The 18,897-nt window shown below is 42.3% G+C and overlaps 1 protein-coding gene across 1 annotated transcript in view; it reads left to right on the plus strand.

Annotated features, from left to right (window-relative positions):
- Positions 1 to 18,897, plus strand: part of PPP1R12B (protein phosphatase 1 regulatory subunit 12B) — a gene marked incomplete in the record, with an annotated part of 227,306 nt that overhangs the window by 155,322 nt on the left and 53,087 nt on the right.

The following is an 18,897-nucleotide window of genomic DNA, read 5'->3' on the forward strand; positions in this document are numbered from 1 at the left end:
GAATGGAAATAAATGAAGCTAAACTTTCAACTCAAGAAGCCAGGAAGAGAATAAAGTAAGCCGAAATAAAGTAGAAGGAATGAAATACAAATTAGGATAAAAGTAGAATTTAATGAACAGAAAATAAAGTAACAGAAGAGATGATTGATAATACTCGAAGGTGATTCTTGGGGGAAATTTACGAATATAATAAACCTTTGACAGTCTGATCAAGAAAATAGTAGGTATAACCAAACAGTATTAGGAAGGGAATATTGGACAAAATTACAACAAAACATATATAATACATTATTTTGGGACCACCAAATGGCATGGTGGTGGTTAAGGTGCTGGACTCCCACATGGCTGACTGGGGTTCAAGTCCTGGACCCAGCAGCTTAAAAATCACACTGAGCACATGTGTGCATCTATCTAAAATCCTAAGGAGGGAGAATGGATGAGAAGGGATTGCAGCATAGCTATCCCCCAAGGGTGATTTCTGACTTTCCCCTCATCTCTGGCAAGTGCACATGCCCCATAGGAAAAAATAAAACAAAAACAGACAAGCAAAAATTATTTTGGACTTTTTTGCCAAAAGTCTTTAAACTTAGTTTAAGTGGATATTCTTTTGGGAAATATAAAATAGCAGAACCAGCAGGTGGCATGGTGATTAAGGCGCTGGACACTCCCAACATGGCCGACCAGGGTTCAAGTCCTGAATCTGGTGGCTTGCTTTCTCACTTCCTCTCTCTCTCTCACTCTTAACCTCTGTCTCTCTCTGGTCAAATTAAAAAAAAAATAAATGAATAAATAAATAAATATAAAATAATTATTAATATATATATATAAAATAGCAAACTGATTGAAGAAATAGAAAACAGGCCCAGTAACCGTTACAGACATGTAATCCTGTTTGAACCACCACCACCCCAACCTGCTGCCAGAGATACCAAGCCTAGACTACTTCTGGGTACCAGTTTTACTAAAGCTTTCAGGAACAAGTGTAAGAATACTTGTCTTATTCACACTAGGTTGTCTTGCTTTGAGTTTGCTTAGAAACAATCAAAGGAGACAGAACTGAGGCAAGAGAAACCGTGTAAATACTTTGTAGTAACAGGACTAGACATAATAATTATACCTTGGTGGTACAAGTGTAGTGGGTTAGGACATCAGGCTTTGTGATCCTCTTGGGTGTTTAACGATAGCTCTTTGAGTTTTGATTCTAGTTGGAATGATGAGTTTTAGACTGTGTTATGGCCACTGGTATATATTTGTAAGATAGCTAGGTCACCAATAGCCTGTAGCATGGAAAAAAAAATTTTTTTACCGTATTTTGTTTTAATAATGTACTAACTACCCATATAAAGATGGACTCTGTGACCTTAACTCTCATCACACACTGTTATCGCCACCTGAGTTGACTAGCCCAGACGGTAACATTACATACAGTGTCATGCAGAATGCTTAGAATGGTGCCTGAGACACTCAGACACGAGCCCTTACTTGGCCTTTGTGCTCGAAGTACAGTATGCAGCTGTGCATGCGCCAGGCAGCTCAGTGATCACGGAGCTCAGTTCTTGCCTGTGTTGCACGCTAAGCAGTAGACTCCAGGAATCTAATTAAGTTGTTTTCTGCCTCGGTCCTATTTGCCACCAGCACTGCCACGCCTCATGAACTGTGCAAGTTGTGTTTCTTAGACAAGAGCGTGTAGCTCTCACGCGCTGCAGCAGCATTCGCCTCAGCGTAAGTGTGCGTGTGCGGAATCACGCTGGCATTGCAGTGTGGGAACAACTGCTGACAGGACTGTTAACTTGGCCCCCCAGGGAATCGGTCCCACTTCCCCTCGTGGCTGGCTGAAGGAGCTTGATTTCTTAGTATGATGTGGGAGTTGTTGAGTATTTTTTTCCATACACACACAGATTACTCTTTTCTTTTCATTTTTTTTTTTAATTAAGAGAGGTTTTTGCTATAGTGCACGTACACTTGCCAGAAAGACAGATAGACAGAGAGCCAGAAAGCCAGAAATCACCCCCCAGCAGGGATGGCCACTCCACAATCCCTTCTCCTCCATTCTCCTCTCGGGATCTTGGGCACGCACGCACACGCACCCAGCTTGAATTTAAGTCACCGGGTCCAGGGCTCAAACCATAGTCAACTACATAGGAATTCAGTGACATAGCCATTATGCCAACTGCTGGTCCCCAAATTGCTCTTTACTTGCCATGCACACGGTAATCTGGATAAAAAAATAGTATTCTGCTTCTGTGAAATGTGTTTTCTTTTCACTTTTTTCTTTTTTCTTTTTTTTAAAGAATTATTTCATTTTATTTATTGTCTTTTTTTTTCTTCTTCTTCTTTTTTTTTTTTTTTTTTTTGAAGTCGACCAAAAAGAGAGAAGGAAAGTGAGAAAGCAAGCTGCCAAGTCTGGGATTTGAACCGCAGTCAGCCATGTGAGCGTCTACCTGCCTCACTACCTACCAGCCCCTCAACTTTTTTTTCTTACTATGGATTTTTATTTGTTTTTAACCTCCTAAATCATAGGTATAGGGAGAAACATTTATGTCATCTTTAGAGGTATTGTCATAGCTTTTAGCCACAACCAAAACTTAAACCTACCCTAGCAGAACCTTAGTGGAGTGGAGAAATTAATCTCCAGTAGAAATGTGAAAGGCAGAAAAAGGAAAAGCTGAATACTTGATTCAGCTGACAGAGAAGAAAATAATCCGAGAATGAGAGAAGTAGGAGATCTGGAAATTAAAACTGGTAGAGCGTCTTTCCTCTTCAGCTATCTCAGTGCAGCTTTGACTGAGCACATGCAGATGAAGTGTCTGTCTGTAGGCTGACACACAGCGAGGAAGCTACAGACACACTGTGTGCAGCACCAGTGTCTGCAGAGCACAGAGGTGCGCCAGTTCTCTGCAGACCGACAAGATGCTTTCATAAACACTCTCCCAGGATCTATGCTGTTACAAAAAAAACTATTAGATACTGAGTTTCTAACTCCACTTTTTTAATTTCAGGAAGGGGATGGTCTTAGTAAACCCAAATGAACAGAGCAGTCTTAATCTCTGAATCAACTGTAAATTTGTAAATTTACCACTCTGAAGACTAGTTAAAATATTTATAATTGTAGATGAACCATACATAAATTACTTTTCTTTGGAGGCTTTTTTTTTTTTTTTCTGTCCCCAAACTCTGTAATTACTTTTTTTTTTTTTTTTGGAGAGGTTTTTTTTTTGGAGAGGTTTTGGGGGAGGGTGCGCTCGCCAGACAGACAGAAAGAGACAGAGAGACAGAAAACGAGAAATCACCCCCCAGGGGAGATGGTCACACTGTAATCCCCTCTCCTCCATTCTCTTCTTCGGATCTTGGACACGCACGCACACACGCCCAGCGTGAGTTTTAAGCCACCGGGTCTGGGACGCAAACCGCGGTTGACTACGTGAGAGTCCAGCGACATACCCATTACGCTAACTGATGGTTCCCCCCAAACTCTGTAATTACTAATAAAGGAAAAGCAGTTGTTTTTCTTACTACCTGATGTAGCATTCAGCCAAATGTAGAGGTTTTAAAGAAAATTACTAAGATAGACAAAGTAAACCAGAGCCGGCCGATATCATGGTGGTTATGGCAACTGGATCCCACGTGGCCGACTGTGCAGTTTGAGTCCCAGACCTAGCGGCTTGAAAAACATGCAGGTGTGTGTGCATGCATGTCCAAAATCCTTAGAGGAGAATGGAGGAGAAGACCTGCAGTGTGGCCCTCCCACCTAGAAGGGGGGTTCTTTCTTATTTCCTCCCTCTCTCCTTTCCTCTCTTTCTCTCCCCTCTGCCCTGTAGCAGAATTTTTTTAAAAAATCAAGTTAATGGCAATTAAAAGTTTTGAGCTTGGGCTAGTCCCAGTGGCATAGTGCAGGCAGGCCACTCTTTGATGCTAGACCTGTATGGAAGATTATTTCCTGAGTTTGCTTGCATGTGGGTGTACAGGTGCACCAGCTCCTGGCTGGCTGAGAAGGCTGGAGGGAGGATGGTGGCATGAGATGCAGAGGGTGACTGTCCCTGTCTGTATATCCACCCCACCCCGACTTCACCCTCTCCTCTCCACCACCCCTCTTCTTCCTTTGTATCCCCCTTTCTCCCTTTTAGAAATGAACTTAAAAACAAAACAAAACAGGGAACCAGCAATTGGCGTAATGGCTATGTCACTGGACTCCCATGTAGTCAACCGCGGTTTGCGTCCCGGACCTGGTGGCTTAAAACTCACGCCAGGCGCGTGTGCGTGCGTGCCCAAGATCCCAAGAGGAGAATGGAGGAGAGGGGATTGCGGCGTGACCATCCCCCCTGGGGGGTGATTTCTCGCTTTTTGTGTCTCTGTCTCTCTCTGTCTGTCTGGCGAGCACATGCGCCCTATAGCGAAAAACCTCTCCAAAACACAAAAACCAAACAAAACAAAACACCTTAAAGGGCCAGTAGTTGCACAGCAGGAAGACATGACCTCCCTGAGTACACCACGCGCACATATGCCCATGGCGGGAATTCAGGCTGAAGTCGGGGTGCCTTTTCTGTCTCTCTCGTGGGATAAATACATGAGCTTAAAAAAAAAAAAACAACTTAAATAGAATTTCTGAACTATTGTGTTTATAATTTATTTCTGTAGGTTCTAGTCACAGCTGTGGTGCCTTTGTGACATTTTAACTTTAAGTCGTAGGCTTCATTTTCAAGAAGCTCATTGTTGTAAAGAACTCCAGCCTTATTTTAGGTATGTTACTAACAGCTGGTAGTATGTTCCGCCTGGCATACAGATTGTAAGCACAGCCTAACTGTCACAGATATCTTTGTGTACTAAATAGATGTATCCATTTCGAAGTTATTCTAAAATATAATTCAGTATCAGGCCAGCTGGTGGCATGCATGGTGGTCAACGTGGCTAGATCCCATATGGCCAACTGTATGGTTTAAATCTTGGATCCAGTGGCTTGAAAAATACACTGGGTACAGAAATGAAGAAGAGATTGCAGCCTGACCATCCCTCACAGGAGGGTGCTTTCTCACTTTCCCTCTCTCCAGTGAGCACACACACCCGCTAGCAAATTTAAAAATATATATATATGTGATATATATGTGTGTGTGTGTATATGTATATATATATATGTATATATTTCAATATTTTTCTGTTACTTTTTAAAAGCAGCTTTATTGAGGTGTAATCTATGTACAATAGACTGCAATTATTTAATGTGTACTGTCTAATGGATTTGGGAATATACATACAGTAGTTGCCCATATCTGTGGTTTCATTTTCCATGGTTTCAGTTACCCATGATGAAAAATAGGTGAGAGGGACCAACAGTTGGCATAATGGCTATGTCGCTGGACTCCCATGTAGTCTACCGCGGTTCGAGTCCTGGACCTGGTGGCTTAAACTCATGTTGGACCTGTGTGCACACATGCCCAGAATCCCAAGAGGAGAATGGAGAAGGAGGGATTGCAGCGTGGCCATCCCCCCGTGGGGTGATTTCTTGCTTTCTGTCTCTCTGTCTCTCTCTGTCTTTCTGGTGAGTGCATGCACCCTATAGCAAAAACCTCTCCCCCCCCAAAAAAAAAGGCGAGAACAGTATAATGAGACGTTCTGAGAGAGAGACCACATTCACATAACCTTTATTACAGCATATTGTTTAAATTATTCTTATTTTGTTATTAGTTATTATTATTAACCTCTTCTGTGCCTAACTTGTAATTTAAAGTTTCTCATAGCTGTTATATATAGGGAAAAAACAGTATGTTTAGGATTGGTACTGTCCATGGTTTCAGGTATCGGAGCATGCATGGTGAATAAGGGAGACCTACCATATGTGAAACTCTCCACTCCAGTTCTCCCTAACTTTACTGAACATGTTTTAGATAAATTATATGCTTTTAAGCTACTTATTTCATATTTAACCAGCCACATACCATTTGTAAAGTCTTGTTGCTGCTTTTAAGCTGATCACAAGGGATTGATGTGCTCCGTTGGTGCTTCTGACCAGGTCAGGTGTTTTTCTCATCAGGGCACCATGAGCACCTGGGCAGGGTAATTCCATATTACGCGGGTCTGTCTCCAGCCTAGCAGGACAGTCCGCATCCCTGACCCTGACCTACTAAATGCCAATAGCACCCTCCAACCAGTGTCCCCACATATTTCCAAATGCCCAGGCCTCTGGTAAGTATTACCCCCACTCCCACCTTGAGAACGCGAGCTTCTGTGTGGCCAGAAAACGTGAAGGGCAGACGGCCATAGAAGTTGTTCACATAAAAAGAGAGCGCTTTCCACAGACGTTTACCTTTTCAAGCTGTAGCTAATTTAAATTGAATCATAAAACACTAAACTCATGAACCAATTCTGGGACAGGTTTGCAGAATGATTTTCTTAAAAGGCCTTTATCATCCCTTCCCCGTAAGTGAATTTCTGAGATTCAGACTCATAATACTAGGGCATGATTCTTGAAGTATATGAGAGAAAGACAGGGAACATTTTGTCGACTGGTGAAAGTTGCTGAGCGTTCTGTGGGGCAGCTTGTGGACGCTGTCTTTCTTTGCCTCTCTGTGTTCACCTTGTACCTCACAATAATGCATCTCCCTCCCCAACTCCCAAAAACTCACCAGAGTACACACGAGTCTTTTAGTGGATATGTTTGGTTGGTCTGATTTTTAACTTTTATTGCTTTTTCATAAGGAACACATGTCAAAAGCCCTCTATTAAACTGAAAGAATTGCATGACTTTTCTCTGTTCTGCATTTCCTTACATGTGGGATGAAGGCCAACTCTTCACTCTGGAATTGACTCATTTCAAAGGAGGAACAAGTGGAATAGTCTCCTGTTGGTAAAACCCTTGCTATGTTTCCCTCACTCAGGAGCGTGTGTGTCTGCGTCGTCATTCTATGTGAACAGTCATCACTGATCTATCTTCTCCATCCCCAAAGAAGGGGGGGATTTCCACATTTCTCAATTACAATAGAGGATTAAAATGGGAAAATGGAAAGAAGGGGGAGGGGAGGGTCAATGCCAAGGAAACGATTTTCTTCGGAACTTGTCTTTCACCCTGTCCCGTCTGGAAATAAGGCTATGGCACCTCTAGGGACCCAGTAATGAAACACCAATATAAATTCATAGACTAGTAAAAGAGGCTCTTATGAATTCTGACTATCTTCTCTTGGCTGTGTGCTACTGATGGTCTTTTTAAAAGTTGATTTGTTTAGTGAGGCCGGCAGGTGGCATGGTGGTTGGGGGCGCTGGACTCCCACATGGCTGACCGCAGTTCGAGTCCCGGACCTGGTGGCTTGCTTTCTCACTTTCCCTCCACCTCTTTCTCTCTGTGTCCCTCTCTGGTCAAATTAAAATAAATAAACTAATTAAATTAAATATTTCTTTTAAAAAACATGATTTGTTTAGTATGCTATCAGAAATTATGTATATAAGAACTTATGAACAAATAGAGCTAGATTATTAATTTTATTAATTTTAGCTTCGTAATTATGCAAAACTTGAGATCTTCTGTAATCCCTTTGAAGACAGGAATCATGTCTCAAAGAGCTGTGTAAGTCCCCAGTAGCACCTTGTATGTAGTAAGCACTTAGTTTTAATATTAGAGGAACTAGTAGGGAAAAGTGTCAGCTGATGATGAAAAATAAAAGGTTTTTTTTTTTACCTTATTTTCATAATTAGACCTGGAAATGATTACTCTGATCTAAACTCTTAGCTATAAAAGGAGAAACTGAGATCTTAAATTATTTAAACTATAACTCTTGGGGCCAGCAAGTGGCATGTTGGTTAAAGGTGCAGGACTCCCAAAAGGCCAACCACGGTTCAAGCCTCAGACCTGGTGGCTTGCTTTTTCACTTCCCCTCTCTCTCTCTCTGTCTCTTTCTGATCAAACTGGAAAATAATAATGATAATAATAAATAAAGTTAAATAAAATAATTATTTAAAAAAATAAAATAAAATAATTCTTAACTGGTGATGCTTGACTCATCGCCTTCTTCCTTAAATTCGACCTAAAATTTTGTGTGTTTAGGTTATTCAGAAGTTTAAAAACTAAGCTACCAAAGAATTAATTTGTAAGAAGCAGCAGAAAAATTTTTGAAGGACTAGGTAATGTCTAACAAACTGTCGATGATTTCCTTTGGGCCTTGAAGACCTTGTGGTTTGGACGCCATGCTCACCTTCCAAAAAGAACTTTCCCACCCTATCGCTACATCTGATTAAATGGACAATGGAAAGAATTATTTTGCATTGTGTAAAAATAGAATACTAGAAATTATGGTTGTAAAGAAGTTCAGTTTCAAGTTTAAGGACACTTTAGAAAAGTCTAAACCTAAATTTCTGACTTAAAGTCATTCAGCACATATTGACTTAAACATCTCGTAGCTCAGGTTCTGTTCTGACCTTCACAGGTATTAATGGGAGGACGTGTTCTTACTCTGTGAGCCAGGACCACTCCAGAATTTTATCCTGCCATCCTGTTTTCTTTTTTGTAATAGGATAATTTTAAACAATTGAAAGCTGCAGACGGGAGACTGTGTGAGATAGTAAAGCTACTTTCAGATAACTTTAAAAGTAACTGAATCCAAGAGATTAAGCTTTTGCATGAATTGCAGAATAGAAAATAAAGCCTCTAAGTTTTAGAAGCTAGTGGAGTTGCCAGGATTATTTTTAGCAGTTGTTTGTAGTTGACATACATTTTACCAGTATAGAGCCACTCTCCTCCTATGCATACACATTTATATTTGTATATTCTACCCTCAGGAATTTTTTAAAAATCAGTTTGACTGTGAACCAGAAAGCAAGTTGATAGTCTAACCTGTTTATTGCTTTTCCTATGCTTTCATGTTCTCATCATCCTCTTCAGTCTTCGCCCTACTCAGAATCTTTATTACATGGTGGTTTTTATTTCTCTCTCTCTTTCTCTCTCTCTTTCTCTCTTTCTTTCTCTCTTTCCTTCTCTCTTTCCTTCTCTCTTTCTTTCTCTTCTCTCTTTCCTTCTTTCTTTCTTTCTCTCTTTCCTTCTCTTTCTCTCTCTTCTTTCTCTCTTTCCTTCTCTTTCCTTCTCTCTTTCCTTCTCTCTTTCTTTCTCTCCTTCCTTCTCTCTTTCTTTCTCTCTTTCTTTCTCTCTTTCCTTCTCTTTGCCAGCAAACGCATGTCTCCAGGTAGAGACAGAGAGAGAGAAAGCACCCTTCCTGGGGTACAGTCATGTTACAATCCCTTTTCCTCTGTTTCTCCCTCCTTTCGGGATTTTGGGCTTGCATGCACATAGGCTTTGCATATTTTTCAACCTACTAGGTCTTGAACTCATGCTGCACAGTTGGCCTTGTGGGATCTAGCTCCCTTAACCACCAGGCTCCTTTAATGTTTTTTGGTTTTATTTTTAGTCACATTGATTTGCCCAGGGTAATTACTGGGATTTCTTCTGCAAGCTAATACTTTCTGTCAAATGGCAAAGACAGCAAGGAGAATAAAGTGTGTTTTATTTTCTGTGAATTTAATAATCATATATCATGTTTGATGCCCAAAATTTCATATTGGGTTGTCGGGAAAGTCATGACGCACTTTTGCATAGAAAAACATGTCATGACTTTCCTGAAAACCTAATATGTTTGTCTGTAAATTCGAAAGATACGGGCAGTTGCTACTGTCTCTCTCCTCATATGGCAGTGGACCCTGTTGATCTTGAATTGTCCATTTATTGGAAGAGGATGGCTGCTGCTTCATTTAGATAAAGATGAGTTGGAATTTCAAACAGTCTTTCCTCAAAATGATAGTAAGTACTGATCCTTCTGTTGCGCCGCCGGAAAAGTCATGATGTATTTTTCTATGTTTTTCTATGCAAAAATGCATCATGGCTTTTCAGACGGCCCAGTAGTTAAAGCCCTTCAGTGACATCGAAGGAATTTCCAGTCATACCTGGACCGCACAAAGTACTCGTGGGGTGCACTCGAGTAATCTGGATGCTTGAGCCGTAATACCGGAAATGATTCCTGAAATTCTGTCAATCATACTATCAAGCCATTCTCTCCTGGCTTGTAGTGGGGTTTCTCCACTAACTCTCAAACTTTCATTCCTAAATAGTGACCCTTTGTCGTGTTTTCAGAGTCTGCTGATCAAATGTGTAACAGTGGGTTAAATTTACTTCAAGGCACATGTCCTTCGCCACTTAATCGCTCAGGATGGGATGAGCATCCTGTTATGCCAGAGTGAACACTGAGCTTTCCTTTCTCACCAGTGAAGGACTCTTTGTTCTTATGTACATTTTTATACTGTTGCCTTTCAAACTTTTGATTCTGATCCACAGTAAGAAATACAGTTACACCGTGTCCCAGTGTACCTATACGTGTAGTAAAAGAAACTCAACCGTGGTTGGGTGGAAGTGCCTTCCTGTTACTAAGTGCACCACACTCCCGAGGCTTGCTGCTCCTTCGCTGTTTGATGATCATCGTAGTGACTGTGCCTTCAGCCCAGGGGATGGCCTGCTGTCGTTCGTAAACCCAGTTCTTTGGTGAGCACGTCGTCTTAGCGTCTAACAGAATGAGAGGCTGTCTTTCCAAGGTTCTACGGAGTTCTTACCTCTTGGTCCCCCTCTCTTACCCTGGTAAAATAAAAGAACTTCTTTAAACTTTTCTTTTGAAATAATTTAAAACTTACAGAAATATTTCAAAAGTAAGGCAGAGAGCTCCAGGATACGCTTCACAATCTACCACATTCAGATTTCACCAGCTATCCCTGTAATGTCCCTTGTCACAGAAGGATCCGAGGTCGCAAAGCTACACCCAGTTTATGTGTGTCTCTATCCAGTCTTTCCTTGACTTTTATGACTGTGTTTTTTAAAAGAATTATCTATTCAACTTTATTATTATTATTATTATTAAATTTGACCAGAGAGAGAAAGGAAGTAAGAAAGCAAGCTGTCAGGTCCAGGACTCAAACCATGGTCAGCCATGTGGGAGTGCAACACCTTAACCACCATGCCACCTGCCGACCCCTGTGGTCTTTTTTTAAAAAAACATTTGTTTTGAATTATTTATTTAACTTTATTTATTCATTCATTTTTGATTTGACCAGAGAGAAAGAAAGTGAGAAAGCAAGCCACCAGGTCGGGGACTCGAACTGTGGTTGGCCATGTGGGAGTGTCAAAGTGCTTTAACCACCACCCCATCAGCTGGTCCCGCTGTGGTCTTTTTTAATATAATATGCCAGATGTGTTCCTGGTTTGGATTTGTCCAGCGTGTTTTGTTTTGTTTTGTTTTGAGAGATTTTCACTGTAGGGCGCGTGCGCTCGCCAGACAGACAGAGAGAGACATAGAGACAGAAAGCGAGAAATCACCCCCCAGGGAGGATGGTCATGCCGCAATCCCTTCTCCTCCATTCTCCTCTCGGGATCTTGGGCACTCACGCACACATGCCCAGCGTGAGTTTTAAGCCACCGGGTCCGGAACACGAACCGCGGTCGACTACGTGGGAGTCCAGCAACATAGCCATTACGCTAACTGCTGGTTCCCTCCAGCGTGTTTTTATAGTTTATGCATTTGGGGCCACAACGTCACAGCGAGACTGTGCTCTTCACGCTGTCGCCTGGTCGCGTCCCTGGCAGTGCTGGCTGGGATGCTGGGTTAAGACCACGTGTGCCAGATTTCTCCCTGGTACAGTCCCTTTTCCTCCTTGGTGATTAGTCACTCTTTCACGGGGCAATACTTCGAGATCATGTAAAGTCCGGTTTCTCATCTTTCACACACCATTTTTAGATCCACTAATGTTCCTTCTTTGGATTGATTTTACAATGATGGCAGAAGAACTTTCTTTCCTCTCCTCATATCAGAGTTTGCTTATGGATTCCCATATTATTTAATGGGTTGTAACTTGTTGCTACCATTGTTTATTTTGATGGTCCTGTTACCCCAGGTTTGGCTGTTCACACAGGCTTCTGTGTCTTTGTCAGGTTTCTTTTGTTGTTTAAGTACTTTGTTACCTTCTGGCACAAGAGATCCAGGCTCATTTTCTTTCTTTGTCCTTGCTGGAGTCAGCAGTTTCTTCAGGGAGCCTGTTCCTTTTAGTGGAGAGTAGCATTTATTACAGAGACAGTGGTCTAGAAACTTCTGGATTATTGCTTCTCCTAGGCCCTTTCAGTGGACAGAGCTATGAAAGGTATACAAAAGATCTTCAAAAGGTTCATAGAAATGTATGTTATGAAAAAAGTATATATGGATTTCAATATTTTTCACACCAAAATAAATTCATACTTGTGTTTTTTCCACAAACTTTGTGAAGCACCCTCATACAGATGCACATACTTACATACATATGCACACACATTTACAACTTGAGTTATTTCTCTACTTTGAAAATCATGAGTTTGTACCAACACCTTCAATACATACCCCCTCAGGTGCATTCTAGCTTTCTCTTTTTTCATGTTTATACCTGCCTTCTCCAACAGTGAGAAACCTAGTTCCATCGTCTTCAATGTATTTACCTATTTGTTCAAGCCCTGTGTATAAAGCATTCCCCTAACTAGGTGAGGCTGTTGCCTCACCACTGTACTCTCCGCTTAGGCCAGGGCTCTGCCTTCAGAGAATTAAGAAAAGCTGAGAACAGGAAGTGAGGAAGATAGGTAGGTAGGTAGGTCTTTTCCTAAAGTATTTGAAAAGGAGATTCTATTGGGCCAGCAGGTGGCATATTGGTTAAAGGCACTGGATTCCCACATGGCTGAGTCTGTGACCCAGTAGCTTGAAAATCACATGGGGACAGGAGCAGGTGTACATGCATGCCCGAAATCCCAAAAGGAGAAGGAATTGCAGCATGGCCATACTTCCGCCTGTAAGGAAGGGGCTGACCACGTGAGAAAGTAGAAATCTAGAGCCTTTATTGGGAACACTCCCGGGTGAAGTTTGCTGGTCTGACAGGGGAGGGAGGGAGGCAGAGAAGTTAGCAATTTTTATTAAGGTATAGGGAGAGGGAGTATCTCAGAGGTAGAAACAGTCCATGTATGGTCATGGTTTAGGGGAAGAGCAGACTACTGTGCCATGTAAGGTCTGGTGCTGTGTGCTACATCCGGGTTAGATCTAAGTGCAGCGCAGGTCTGATGGCAGACTAGATCCGGGTTGCAGCAGCCAACTAAGGCATGCCGCCCAACCCCTACGTCCAAGCTGCCCACGCCTAACCCCCCCACTCCCAGGGAGTGATTTCTCACTTTTCCTCTCTTTGTCTCTCTCTGGGGAACACATGCACCCTATGACAAAAGGGGGGGGGGGCATTGAATCTTCCTGATTTAAAAAATAAAAAGAGAAAAAACTAGAAATTCCTCAACTGGTTCATTAATTTCTTCCTCTACAAGGTTTGGGAGAATTGAGTCAATGAGGGCTGGTGATCAGGAGTCACATCATGAAGCACTCTTTTGGCTTGGTCACACATCGGACGTGTACCAGCTCTGAAATAAGCAAACGCGGATCCTTTTGTTCGACAGTTGTGCTCGCTGGAGACTCCTGAGCTGACTACCTGAGACGCTTAATTAAGTTTAACAAATAACTCCGCAAGGTTTTTGAACTTTGTCCCTCTTTCCGTCTCACTGAAAGAAATCAGACAGACAAACCCAACATGCTACCCTGCCTCTGTGGAACAAGTTCTTTTCTAAATTCGTGGCTATGAAGTTCATCCAGTGGATGTCTGTCTCTGAGGTGTTCCTTTACTAGGCTCTTTGGTTACCAAACCTTAATTTGAGAAAGAATGGGTTGAACCATCAATTGGAGAACTCCCTCCTGGGGAGACAAAAAAAGAGAATGACTCTATTCTTACTCTCAGATAGCCTCCCTGCTGGTTTGAGTAGAAAATTTGTGGGACTTGGCAGCCTTCTGAGTGGTGATGTGTCTGCCCTACGCCAGAGCAGTTACAATTTATGAAAAGCCACATGGTGGAAGATGTAGATTGTTTTCATCTCTGGGTGCCTAATTTGAGAATGGTACTAGAAATATGTACTACCTGAAAACTAGGTTCTCTTTATAACTGAAAGGAACAAGCTAGTGGCCAAGAATATTTTCATTTAGATCTTATTTTCTCTGGAGTAGAAAGGATACTTTCAGTTTCACAGAGGAGTTAGCGGCGTTGGAGTCAGAAAGGAACAATAAATACTTTTTGGCTGAACTGGAAGAAAAAAAAACCTAGAACAAGTGAATAGTTTACATACAGCTTTCTGGAGAATTTCTTTTCCTTATAACTGTGAGTATCTCAGATACTCAAAATCTCCTTAAAGGATTTGAATTGGGGGATCTTTTCAGTTCTGGAGTTGTGTTTTACTTCTCTTGTGTCTGTATGTCCTTGGCCAAAGTCATTTAGCCTATCAGAACTTCTGTTTTCTCATTTGTAAGGTAATAGTATAGGAATGCACTGTTTAGTGTGGTCGAGAGGCTTAGATGAAATAATGCATGTTATAACACTTTGTAAGATATAAAGGAATAAAGAAGTTTGTGGCCAGCAGGTGATAACAAGCAAAGTTAAATAAATAAATCTTTAAAAAATCTTTCTTTTCTAAGTAAAAAGGTCAAGATTCACTCATTATTATAGATAACATTAACTCTGTAAATTGTATCCATAAAATGAGATGTGTAGATCTGAATTTCCAAGACATAGTATATATAATTCTGGCTTTTAGTAGAATTAGATCAGTCTTGGTTTTTTTTCCTCTGTGCATGATAGGGCATGCACACAAGAGAGGAGGTCCCCAGGGGTAACACTTCAATCCCCTTCCCTCTGGTCTTCCAGCTTGTTGGTTCGTGGGTCACACATGTGTCCAGCATATGTGAGGCCAGTCACGTGTGTCCAGCATATGTGAGGCCAGTCAGGCCCGGTATTCGAGCCATACCCGTGTGTGCCCCTCCACACACTTCCGATTATCGCCAGGGCATCTGGGCCTAACCTGTCTTCTGGAGCAGTTTCTTAGATTGGAGATAGATCAGGCCCTTTTATAAATTCTGTTCAACTTGTACTCCTTAGATCAACCGTCAAGTAGCCAACAATTTCTCTTAATTAATTTCACAAAAACTTGTCATAGGAATAAAGATAGATGTCAAAACAATTAAAAAAAAAAAAGAATGACACGTTAGGAAGATTTGAGGGGAAAAAGTATAATTTGGATCTGGACGAAGGGAGGGCGAGATAGAATTTACAAGAACCCAGAGAGAAGTGAGTTGTTACTTTGGGGATAAACCCATTGGCTTAGAAAGCATGTGGCCTAGAAATGTTGGATAGTGCAGTGACAACAAAGTGCAGAAGATTAAATCTGAGATGTTGCTTCAAGGCCAAGTCCAAAATCCTTCAACACCAAGCAAAGAAATTCCTTTCTTTTTAACTCCTAATTTTCCCTTTACCCTGAGCCCTGTAGTCTTGCATTCCCACTCTCTTCTCTGCTCGTTTCAGGCCCTTCTCTCTTTCCTCTCACCTCATCCCCTTTGTCATCTTGCTCTTTCCCCACTGTGGCTTCTTAGGAAACCCCAGTAAGCTCTCTGCTTAGGAACTCAGCCAGTAAGGTCTCTAACGTACACAGAGCTTCCTTTGCATGGGTTACTTTCAATTTGCTGGGCCTCCTCGTGGTATAGCAAGAATGACAGCTCATTAAAATTGAACATCAAAGGCCCGGAGGTACTTTGACTGATGTTTCTGTCTGGCTTTGTTACTTAAGAGATCCTGAAGTTGAAAAATCACCCTTCTCATACATCGAGAAGTGTTCAGAGAACTCAGCCTTGGGGACAGCTGCCCACTCTGAGGCGGTGCATCCTGGAAGGTTGGTGGGGTTGGCCCTGAGTGTGCCCCTAAAGAGCCTCCCTTTATTCCTAGAAACTGGCAGGCTTTCTTTTCCTCCTACAAGTGGCAACCCGAATTCTGAGTTGAAAGTGATTCTCTGCCCTTGGCTCCTCTCCAGCATTCCTCGCTGAGCGAATAGGGATTTGGAATGTCAGAAACTAGAAGAGGGGAGGGGAAAAGATGTGTGCATGGCTGTGAGTGTTTATATGTAAAAGCGGCTTTGTCTGGGAGGGCTGAGGGAAACTTGCCTTCTCCCTGCGTCCTTCTCCTAAACTCTTGGTTCCTTATTTATACTTTTTTGGGGTTTTTGCTTTTCTTAAGTTGTTTAACCTCAATTTATCACAGCCATTTTAAACCCTTTCATCCCAGTGGAGTCAAGCTAAGGGAAGACAGCATGCTTTCCAAAGGCTTTGTATGTCTTCCTTCTGGATAAAGTGACAGTAGTCGTGCCCAGACTCGTCTCCACCAGGATCCAAGGTCGTCTTTCCTCTGGGATTTAATCTGGTGTCACCAGGAGCCTAGACTCAGGCTTTATTGGAAAGAAAACCTCCAAGAGAAGTGTCCTTTTGGGAGAATCGAGGACTCACTCTAGGCGTGAGAGGTGTTGCTCAGCTGATACCCTCTACATCAGCTACCAGTCCTGAGCACTTGTGGTTGAAACGGAATCGAAAATACTGATGGAACACGCCTCTCAGACTCTGCTTAACTGCGGACCGGTTCATAGCTCAAGACTGTAATTTGCAGGGTGGCTTTCATCCTTTATTTAGCTCTTCCAAGGAAATCTTGCTTCAACTCAGGAGGAGAGATTCTGTGAGGGTAACCGACAGGGGCACTTTCCCAGCTTTGTGAGAAGAAGCCAGTGGCTGAGTATCTGTCTACACCTTGAGCAGCCATGTCCTCTCTATATACCCGAAGTAAAGAATTCACTCGGAATAGGAAGTCTCAGTCTGATTCTCCCCCAGCATCTCCCTCCCCGACTGCCAAGACACTCCGAGTAAGCAGCCTTTTCTATTTACGTGTGTGCTTAGTTGTGTCAAAGGTGGAGAATGTGTGTGCTTAACTTGGGGTGTTAGGGTTAGGGTAAAGGCATTTCAGGGCATGTGGGCATCAGGAGAGGAGAAAGGAAGTTTGCACGTCGAGACTCTGTTAGCTTCTCTGCAAGAAGTTATAGCTCGTATTACTTAACATAGTCTTAAGTAAAAGCAGACCTAAGTATGTCAAACTACGATTTTTGACTTTTAGCTTTTAATTCAATTGTAAACTGCTTGACAATAAGATTTTAGCTATTATCACTGTCCTACGGGTTTTATTTTTGTTTTGTTTTTTGTTTTGTTTTGTTTTTTTTTCATTTCCATGGCTATATTTAGTTGCTGCCTTTCCTGTGTTTTATGGGTCAGTACTGTGTTTCAAGAGGAAAAGCTCCCAAATGGCTGCAAAACGATGTACATTAAGCTTCAGTTACATACAAATGCTGCGTGCACATGTGTATGTGTGCACAGGAGACACACGCCTTTGCCTGTTTGCACATCTGTCTGGGGGTGACAAGAGAGAAAAACCAAAACAAGCAAGGAGTCATAGACTCTCTCAGCCTTACTCCCCAGCCACCAGGTACCGTTGGGAAATTTTGTGCTTAAAAGCCAAGTGACATAACCGCTAGCCATGGACACCCAGCTGCATAGAGGCATCTGTGATGTCTCAGGCAGAGCCATTTGAGACTTCCTCTTTTGCCCTAGTGAACAGTTCTGTAGAAGTGACTTATATAGGGGCATTTGCTTCTGATTGAGTGTCTTCCCCTGTCGACGCTGACAAAGGCAAGAACTGCCACCAATAGCGAGCGATGGAAGCCCTGGTGGGCATATTAGGTAGTGGGCAAGACCGCATACCTAAGCTCCTTCTTAGGGAGCTAGACTGTGCCGTACGTACGTACAGATTAAGGAGACGGGTAGTCATGGCTTCCTTATTTGGGGAGCTGTGGAGAGAAAGTCTGTGAGCCCAAATAGACTACTGTGTTTCTTTTTAATTATGTCAGATCCATTTTCAGTGTCTTTCTCACGGTATAAATTACCATGTAGTGAAATTTGGCATATGGCATGTTGGCCTGGAACCTCAGCCAGGGATGTTTAGTTACTAGAATACCAAAGAATATTGTTATGAAGCTATTTCATGCATTAGTTCTTTCTGTGAGAGGACCAAGAGCAACTCCAATGTATATGTCACTGTCATTGAGTTTCAGGGGTCTTTTCTCAACACATGAGCTGGTACCTTTCTTTTCCGAGGAGCCATAGATGGCCTTCTCCCCACAGCTGGTGGGTAGTTCCGGTGGCTACCAAATGATGTCCGCCAACTAGACACCTTGCCTTGCCTTCAGTTAGTGTTTCCCTCTGCTCCGTTCCCTCTCATCATGCTCACTAGTATTTTTTGATATAAAGATCACCTTGTTCCCATCTGCTCTCCATGGTATCCACAGCTCCCAGCGCAAGATGAGATACCTAGTGAGCCTTCAACACACATGTAGTGACTGTCTCTCCTCCCCCTGGATTTCCAGCTTTTGTTTAAAGTTAGGATCACTTTCTTCTTGTCTCAGTGCTCACAGCTCCATCTACCCCTCCTGTCCCCACCCTGCCACCGCCATCCCTGCCTTCTAGACAGAGGTCACAGTGGTAGAAAATCTGAGATTTTGGATGGCAGGAAACCAAAACATGACTGACTTTAATAAGAGACTGCTTCCTAATTTCAGTGGTCAGTGACTGTGGATTCCCACAATAGCATCAACTTACTGGAAATACTCCAGAGTCCAAATGGCCCGAGACCACGCTGTGGACCACATTGAATATCAAACACCATTTGTGTTTCATTATGTTGCTTATATATTTAATGTCCAAGGGAGTGAAAGATACGCAAGACCAATTTGGAGATTGTTGACACTCGGGATGGATTATAAAACCAAGATTTAAGATCTATCTCCTAAGATGGGACCAGCAGGTAGCATGGTGATAAGGTGCTGGACTCTTACATGGAAGACTACAGTGCAAGTCCTGGACCTGGAGGCTTGAAAAATCCCAATGGGAATTTAGAAATTGGAATCCCAGAGGAGAATGG

The sequence above is a fragment of the Tupaia chinensis genome, unplaced genomic scaffold (genome assembly GCF_000334495.1).
Source record: "Tupaia chinensis unplaced genomic scaffold, TupChi_1.0 Scaffold000627_1, whole genome shotgun sequence".
Lineage (NCBI taxonomy): Eukaryota > Metazoa > Chordata > Mammalia > Scandentia > Tupaiidae > Tupaia > Tupaia belangeri.